The sequence below is a fragment of the Miscanthus floridulus genome, chromosome 5 (assembly GCF_019320115.1).
Source record: "Miscanthus floridulus cultivar M001 chromosome 5, ASM1932011v1, whole genome shotgun sequence".
Taxonomy (NCBI): domain Eukaryota; kingdom Viridiplantae; phylum Streptophyta; class Magnoliopsida; order Poales; family Poaceae; genus Miscanthus; species Miscanthus floridulus.
In genome coordinates, this window is record NC_089584.1 from 10,028,923 (window position 1) to 10,037,670 (window position 8,748).

The following is an 8,748-nucleotide window of genomic DNA, read 5'->3' on the forward strand; positions in this document are numbered from 1 at the left end:
TTATTTTGATATGCTATAAGCGCCTAGAAAATGAATTTTGCATTGTAAATTAAGCTTTTTAAAGAGGTGCATAATGACATGTTTCGTTAATTTTCCTTTAATTGGACGCTTATGGGTGGTTATTCCGTTTTCCTACCATGGTGGAGCACAACGTCGATAAGTTCGGGCGCTTAGGGACGGCGTCACCACTCCACGAAGCAGCGGCGCATCGACCATCTCTATCGTAATCCCGTGAGAGCTGTTCGGTTATTTTGATATGCTATAAGCGCCTAGAAAATGAATTTTGCATTGTAAATTAAGCTTTTTAAAGAGGTGCATAATGACACGTTTTGTTATTTTTCCTTTAATTGGACGCTTATGGGTGGTTATTCCGTTTTCCTGCCATGGTGGATGTCGTTGGGGAACCCTACGGGCCCCCCATAGACCATACTACAGGGAGGTAGGCCTTGGTAACAAGGCCTACAGCCCAATCGCCAAGAAGAACGTGGAGCAAAGCAACGTGCAAAACCGAAACTCCAACTCAAACTATACAACGAAAGACGCCCGAAGCGTAGCTTAGGACTCTAATCTTGTATCCGAATAGGACACAAACAACGCCTCTCAGCGCCTGGACTATAAAGGGCTGGTGAGGGTACCCATTGTAAAAAGAGAATGCATACCCGATACTCAAAGCAATACAACGCAAACAGGCTAACGCCAAAACTGGACGTAAGGTTATTACTCGACCAAGTCGAGGGCCTGAACCAGTATAAATCGTGAGTCTCTTTGTGTAACCACCGAATTTCGCTATTCACCGAAGCCCGAACAACTGTCCTGGGTACCCCCGTGGCAGGCTATCGGTGGTAAAACATCGACAGCTGGTGCGCCAGGTAGGGGCTTTCAATGAATTTTTTCTCGAGAGTTCGGTGGACCTCAACCTCAAGATGACCTTTTTGGCGAGAACAACCTTTGTCTTCGGATCCTGGATCTGCAAGGCTGACAGCGACGGCAAGCTTCGTACCCGTCTCCAAGAAGAAAAAGAATTCGATGACGAAGTTCAATACAAACTCGCCGAGAAGATGACGAAACTCTCAACTTCGGATACAGCTCGGAATAAGAAAGAAAGCGAATATGAAACCAACTCTGAAAAAGAGATACAACCTGATTCCAAGACAATCTTCACGGCACAAGAGCCAAGCCTAATTGGACTCGGAGACACAACAACGATCGCGAAGGGATACGACCCGTACAACTCAAAGAAGAACTTGGGAACTTACGAACTGCGCAACGCGGCATCAGTCTATCAACACTTTACCCAAAACAAGATGAACTCAGCAAGAAAAATACTCCTGGGAGGAGCACAAGAAGGGATGATCATGACAGTGACCCTGCAAGATTGTGTGGTGCATTGGCTAGGTTCTTTCACCTCAAGCAAAGTCCAGACTGGCACGCGTGTTGAAGAACTACCTTATCAAGAGGGAAAAGAACTTGGATCCAGCTCAAAAGCTACAGATAGCTCAACCAAACGAAGGATGGAATACCGTACAAGAAGAACTCGGAAGAGGTATACTATATACATGGCGGAGCAGTTAGAACAACCTTTGGAACCACCACAGATACTAGATATAAAATCTTTAGACGAATCAGAAGGCAACATCTCGTCAGATGAGAAAAGCAACAGCAACAAAAATGATGAGCAAAGACTAGCAAGGCTAAAGAAGAACAAATTGAAAGCTGGAAGGAGGAACCGGGCTAAACAAAGGAAGCAAGTCTGGAATAAATACAAAGCGGAGCTAACGGAATACAACAGAAAGAAGGCAGAAAAAGAAGCCACAAAAAATACAAAAAGGGAAAGAATTGAAGAATTAACAAAGGAGTTATACACCCTCACAAATAACAGGAAAGCAAAGGAAGGCCAGAAGAAAGAAGTCAGGGGATCAGAAAAACAACCCGGCGAAGAAATTCCACAGGAGCCACAAAGGGAGCGGCCACCCAAAAAATCGAATTTTCAAAGGATAGGACCAGTAGAAAGTGCTGATATCAATGGAAGGAAGGAACACTACTCAAAGCATCAAGAAAGAGACAAACCAGAACTGAGCCAACGCTACTAAGAAATATCAAGAAGATTTGACAAAGAAGATGACTACGGAGAGTCTAAGTTAAAAGAAGACAGGTCTTATTATAGAAGGGCAAGATCGCTAGATTATGGAAGAACGAAACCATACGACAGATTCCCTTATTTTGCAGGAAGACTACAAACTTTAAAGCTACCACATAAGTTTAAACCAGCAAATCATTCCAAGTATGATGGCAAAGTCGAACCAAGACAATGGCTAAGGGTTTACTCCCAATCTATTGAATTAGCTAGAGGAGATGACGACATCAAGGCTCTATTCTTCCCAATGGCCCTCGAAGCAATGCCACTACAATGGTTTGACAAATTGAGGCCAAGATTAATCAGGTATTGGGAAGACTTGCAAGAAGCTTTCTGCAACAACTTCGTAGGCATTTGCTACCACTTAGCACATATGTAGGAGGAGCAATTGCTACCACTTAGGGTTCATGAAACTTGTCCATATCCTTTTACACATGGTAAATATGTTTGGGCAAGCAACATGGATTCAATTGAATTTCAATTCATATCTTTGTATAAGGGTTGTCATCAATTACCAAAAAGGGGGGGATTGAAAGCTCTAGTTTGGTTTTGGTGAATTGATGAAACCATAAGTGCTAACCTAGTTTATCAAGTGATCATGACATATGTAGCACACTTCAAGTAGAAGAAGCTAATGAAGATCATAGCATGACAATGGTGATGGCATGGCGATGATCAAGGGCTTAAACTTGAAATGAAGAAAGAGAAAAACAAAAAGCTCAAGGCAAAGGTATAAACCATAGGAGCTATTTTGTTTTGGTGATCAAGACACTTAGAGAGTGTGATCACATTTAGGTTTGATAGCTGTACTATTAAGAGGGGTGAAACTCGTATCTGAATGCGGTTATCAAAGTGCCACTAGATGCTCTAACTCATTGCATATGCATTTAGGATCTAGTGGAGTGCTAACACCCTTGAAAATATTTGTGAAAATATGCTACCACATGTGCGCAAGGTGTTTGTAGGGTTGAGATGGGTTTGGGTCCCTCTCTCCCTCCCGCCTCGCAAGCTCGGCAAGATTCGGCGCTTTCGGGAAAATGAAATGTCTATTTTCTATTGCGCCGGATGCAAAATTCTTGGTGGTTGGCATATTGGAGCAAGGGTGAAGAAGTTAGAGTTGAAATGGAGTTGATCAAATTGATGCTGGCGTCGGTCTACTGACCGAACGCTGGGTCACTCAGCGACCGGACGCTGAAGGGCTGCGTCCGGTCGAGCTGTCAGACGGCACAATAGGCTAGGGTTGAGCACCGGACGCTGGCTGCGTTCGGTCAAGGTGGACCGGACGCGTCTGGTTGAAAAAAACATGCCTCAAGGAGCTTACTGGAAACGATCGGACGTTGGGGCTTCAGCGTCCGGTCAGTTTTGATCGGAGCATCCGATCAGCTTTGTAGCCGTTGGAATCTGACAAACAGCGTTTGAAGGCGATGATACGTGGCGTCCATCGGGCGACCGGACGCTGAGGGCCAGCGTCCGGTCAGTATGACCGGAGCATCCGGTCAGAGCGCGTTTTGCCTAGTGAAGGGGTATAACGGCTCTATTTGATGGGGGCTCTATTTATAGCCCCATGGCCGGCTGTGGCTCACATCTTTGGCCATTTTCATTGACATAGCAACCTTATGAGCTAAGCCAAAGCCCTCCCACTCATCTACATCATTGATTCATCATCATAGTGAGGTTGGGAGTGATCCAAGTGCATTGCTTGAGTGATTGCATCTAGAGGCACTTAGTGATCGTGTTTCGCTGCGAGTTTCGCTTGTTACTCTTGATGGTTGCCGCCACCTAGACGGCTTGGAGCAGCGAGGATCATTGAGCGGAGGTGGTGATTGTCTCCGGCTCCGATCGTGGTGATTGTGAGGGGTTCTTGACCTTTCCCCGGCGGAGCGCCAAAAGGTACTCTAGTGGATTGCTCGTGGCTTGTGTGATCCTCATCTTGTGTTGGTTGTGCGGCACCCTATTGAGGGTTTGGCGTGTGAAGCCAATTAGCGCATGAACCTCCAAGTGAGTGAATCGCCACAACGAGGACTAGCTTGCCGGCAAGCAAGTGAACCTCGGTAAAAATCATTGTGTTCATCATTGATTCCGAGTTGATTGGTCATCATTGTTATTCATCTTCGTGATTGATTGGTTCATTCATCTACACGGTGGTATAACCCTCTTGATCACTCTCTTTACTTTACCACAAACTAGTTGACAAGCTCTTTAGTGTAGCTAGTTGTGAGAGCTTGCATGCTTGGTTGGTGTGGCTCTTTAGTTAGCCTTTGAGAGCACACTAACATAGGGTAGTGTCATTGCTCTTGTGCGAATTGACACTATCTAAACTAGAATTGTGGTAGGTGGCTTGCATTTTGAGTAGGCTAGCGCAACACTTGCTTCGCCTCATAATTGTCTAACCATTTGGTTAAGTGTTGTTGTAGAAATTTTTATTAGGCTATTCACCCCCCTCTAGCCATTAGGACATTTCAAGTGGTATCGGAGCCGAGGTCACCATTATTTGAGGCTTAACAACCTTCAGTGTTAAAATGGCTCAAATCAACAACACCAAGAAGCCACCCCAATTTGATGGCTCAAATTATTCTTATTGGAAGTCAAAGATGGCCACACATATCAAGTCAATCAATAGAAAGGTATGGAAGGTGGTAGAAACTAAAATTGAGATTGGTAATTCGGAAAATCCCACCACCGCCGAAGAAGTACTTCTCCAAAACAATGATATTGCTCTAAGTGCCATTCATGATGCAATTGATGCAAGAACATTTGAGCAAATCAAAAATATTGAGATGGCACATGAGGCTTGGAAGAAGTTGGAAGAATCATTTAAAGGTACTCAAGCCGTGAAGGGTGCAAAGGCATACATCCTCAAAGAAAAGTTTGCAAGCTTCAAGATGAAGGAGGATGAGAGTGTGCCGGGCATGTTCCACCGAATGGAGGTGATTGTAAATGATCTCAAAGCACTTGGTGAGAACATAGAGGACAAGGACTTCTCAAACAAGTTCTTGAGATGTTTGCCCGGGAGATTTAAAATGTTGGTCACCTTGCTAGTGAGGAGTGGTTTGAACACAATGACACCAAATCAAATCTTGGGAGATATCATGACCGATGATGCTTATAGAGATGATGATGAGAAGGAAGAAAAGAGGGAGAAGAAAGATGAGAAGAAGGATGACAAGAAGAAGAGCATGGCATTCAAGGCCACATCATCCAAGGGCAAAGCAAAGCAAGAAACATCAAGTGAGGATGATGATTCATGGGATGATAGTGATGATGAGAAGATGGCTCTCTTTGTCAAGAGGTTTGGCAAGTTCATGGTAAAGAAAGGCTACCATGCAAGAAGAAAGAAGTCTTCATCCAAGAACAAAGATGAGTCAAGAAGATGCTTCAAGTGTGGAAGCAAAGATCATCTTGTTGCTCAATGCCCATATAATAGCGACAATGATGATGACAAGAAGAACAAGAAGAAGGACAAGAAAGAAAAGAAGGAGAAGAAGGACAAGACATTCTTCAAGAAGAAGAAGGGTGGATCATATGTGGTCACTTGGGATAGTGATGCTTCCTCAAGTGATGATGATGATGATAGTGATGATCACAAGACCACCAAGAAGAAGGTTCTTGCAAGTATAGCAATCAATGAGAAGCCTTCTCTCTTCGACTCTCCATCATGCTTCATGGCTAAGGCCACTAAGGTACAAACTTGTGATGATGGAAGTGATAGTGAACATGATAGTGATAGTGATAATGATGATGATGAACCTACAAAAGATGAATTAATTGACATGCTAGAAGATGCTAGAGAACACTTTGACATCTCAAGAAAGGAATGCAAAAGCTTGCGAAAGGAACTAAAAGCCCTCAAGCAAGCATTTAATGAGCTCAATGCATCTCATGAGAGGCAAGAGGATGCCCATGAGAAGCTTGGCAAGGCTCACAAAAAGCTTGAAAAAGCTCATTCCACTTTGCTTAATGAACAAGATAAAAAGAAGCATGTTGAAACTTGTGATGTAGGTTTAACTTGTGATTTAATTGATACATCACTATCTATGCCTATCATTGTTCCTCCAACTAACCCTTCTTATAGCACTTCCACTTCTACCTCATCTAGTAGTGATGGTCACACTTGTGATACCTCACTAGTGGTTGAGAATGAAAACCTCAAGAAGGAGGTAACTAAGCTCACTCACACCTTGGCTAAGGCTTATGGTGGTGAGGACCGCTTGCTTATGGCCTTGGGTAGCCAAAGAGCTTCTCTCTACAAAGAGGGATTGGGCTATACCCCCAAGAAAGGCAAGGCAGCCTTTGCTCCTCACAAGACAAGTTTTATGAAGAACAATGGTCGGTTTTGCACTAGTTGCAAGCAAGTTGGTCATAGAGAGCATGAATGCACCAACAAAAGCAAAAATGCTAATGTATCCTCTATTAAGCTTAATTCTTCCTATATGCTTGTTAAGGGTACAAATGGTGTGAAGGCTAAGTTCATTGGCAAACCATGGATAGGCTCAAAGAAGAAAGCCATTTGGGTGCCAAAGAGCTTGGTTACTAACCTTCAAGGACCCAAGCAAGTTTGGGTACCTAAAAAGAATTGATCTTCTTTTGTAGGTCAATTACAAAGCCGGAGGAAGGCATTGGGTTCTTGATAGTGGGTGCACTCAACACATGACCGGTGATGCAAGAATGTTCAACTCAATCAACACCAATGGCAATGATGGCTATGATAGTATCACATTTGGTGACAATGGCAAAGGCAAGGTCAAAGGGCTTGGTAAGATTGCAATATCTAATGACTTGAGCATATCCAATATGTTGCTAGTAAAGAGCTTGAACTTCAATTTGCTATCCGTGGCTCAATTGTGTGATCTTGGATTCAAATGCATATTTGGGGTAGATGATGTAGAAATCATAAGTGTAGATGGCTCTAACTTGATCTTCAAAGGCTTTAGATATGAGAATCTATACTTGGTTGATTTCAATGCTAGTGAAGCTAGATTATCTACATGCTTGTTCACTAAGTCTAGCATGGGTTGGTTATGGCATAGAAGGCTTGGTCATGTTGGAATGAAACAATTGAATAGATTGATTAAGCATGACTTAGTTAAAGGCTTGAAAGATGTTGTGTTTGAAAAGGATAAGCTTTGTAGTTCTTGTCAAGCCGGCAAACAAGTTGGAAACACCCATCCTAAGAAAAGCATGATGAGCACTAGTAAAGCATTTGAGTTATTGCACATAGATTTGTTTGGGCCAATACAATACACTAGCATTGGTGGTAACAAATATGGATTTGTGATAGTGGATGATTACACTAGATACACATGGGTATTCTTTCTAGTGGACAAAAGTGATGTATTTGCAACATTCAAATCATTTGTCAAAGGCATTCATAATGAATTTGAAACAACCATCAAGAGAGTTAGAAGTGACAATGGTAGTGAGTTTAAGAACACTAGAATTGACGAGTTATGTGATGAATTTGGAATTAGACATCAATTCTCGGCCAAGTACACACCTCAATCAAATGGCCTTGTTGAGAGAAAGAATAGAACACTCATTGATATGGCAAGGTCTATGCTTAGTGAGTACAATGTGAGTCAATCCTTTTGGGCCGAAGCTATTAACACGGCATGCTATTGTAGCAACCGCCTCTATTGTCACCGATTGAAAGAGAAGACACCATATGAGCTCTTGAATGGTAGAAAGCCCAATATTGCATATTTTTGGGTCTTTGGTTGCAAATGCTATATCTTGAAGAAAGGCACAAGATTGGGCAAGTTTGATAAGAAATGTGATGAAGGATTCCTACTTGGTTATTCCACCACAAGCAAAGCATATAGAGTTTGGAATTTGGATAGTGGTACTCTTGAGGAAGTTCATGATGTTGAATTTGATGAAACCAAGGGTTCACAAGAAAAAAAATGAGAACTTGGAAGATGTTAGAGGCATTCAACTTTCAAATGCCATGAAGAACATGGATATTGGTGAATTGAGGCCTAGGCAAGTGAATGATGATGAAGATGATCAAGTGCAAGTGCTCTCCAACTCTAATGTGCAAGATGATACAAATCAAGCTAGTGCAAGTAACTCTCATGATATTGATCAAGATCAAATGGCTAGTACATCATCTCAAACCAATGATCTAGCAAGTGCAAGCAATCAAGTTCCATTACTTCAACCAACAAGTATTGCAAGAGATCATCCTTTGGATACAATCATTGATGATATTTCAAGAGGTATACAAACAAGATCAAGATTAGCATCATTTTGTGAACACTTCTCTTTTGTATCATCCATTGAACCAAAGAAGATAGATGAAGCTTTGAAGGATGTTGATTGGGTGAATGCTATGCATAAAGAATTGAATAACTTCACAAGAAATCAAGTATGGGAATTGGTAGAAAGACCAAAGGGACACAATGTGATTGGTACCAAATGGGTCTTTAGAAACAAGCAAGATCAAGATGGGATAGTAGTAAGGAACAAAGCAAGATTGGTAGCACAAGGCTATACACAAGTTGAAGGTCTTGACTTTGGAGAAACTTATGCCCCGGTTGCTAGATTGGAAGCAATTAGAATCTTGCTAGCCTATGCTTGTGCTCACAACATAAAGCTCTATCAAATGGATGTTAAGA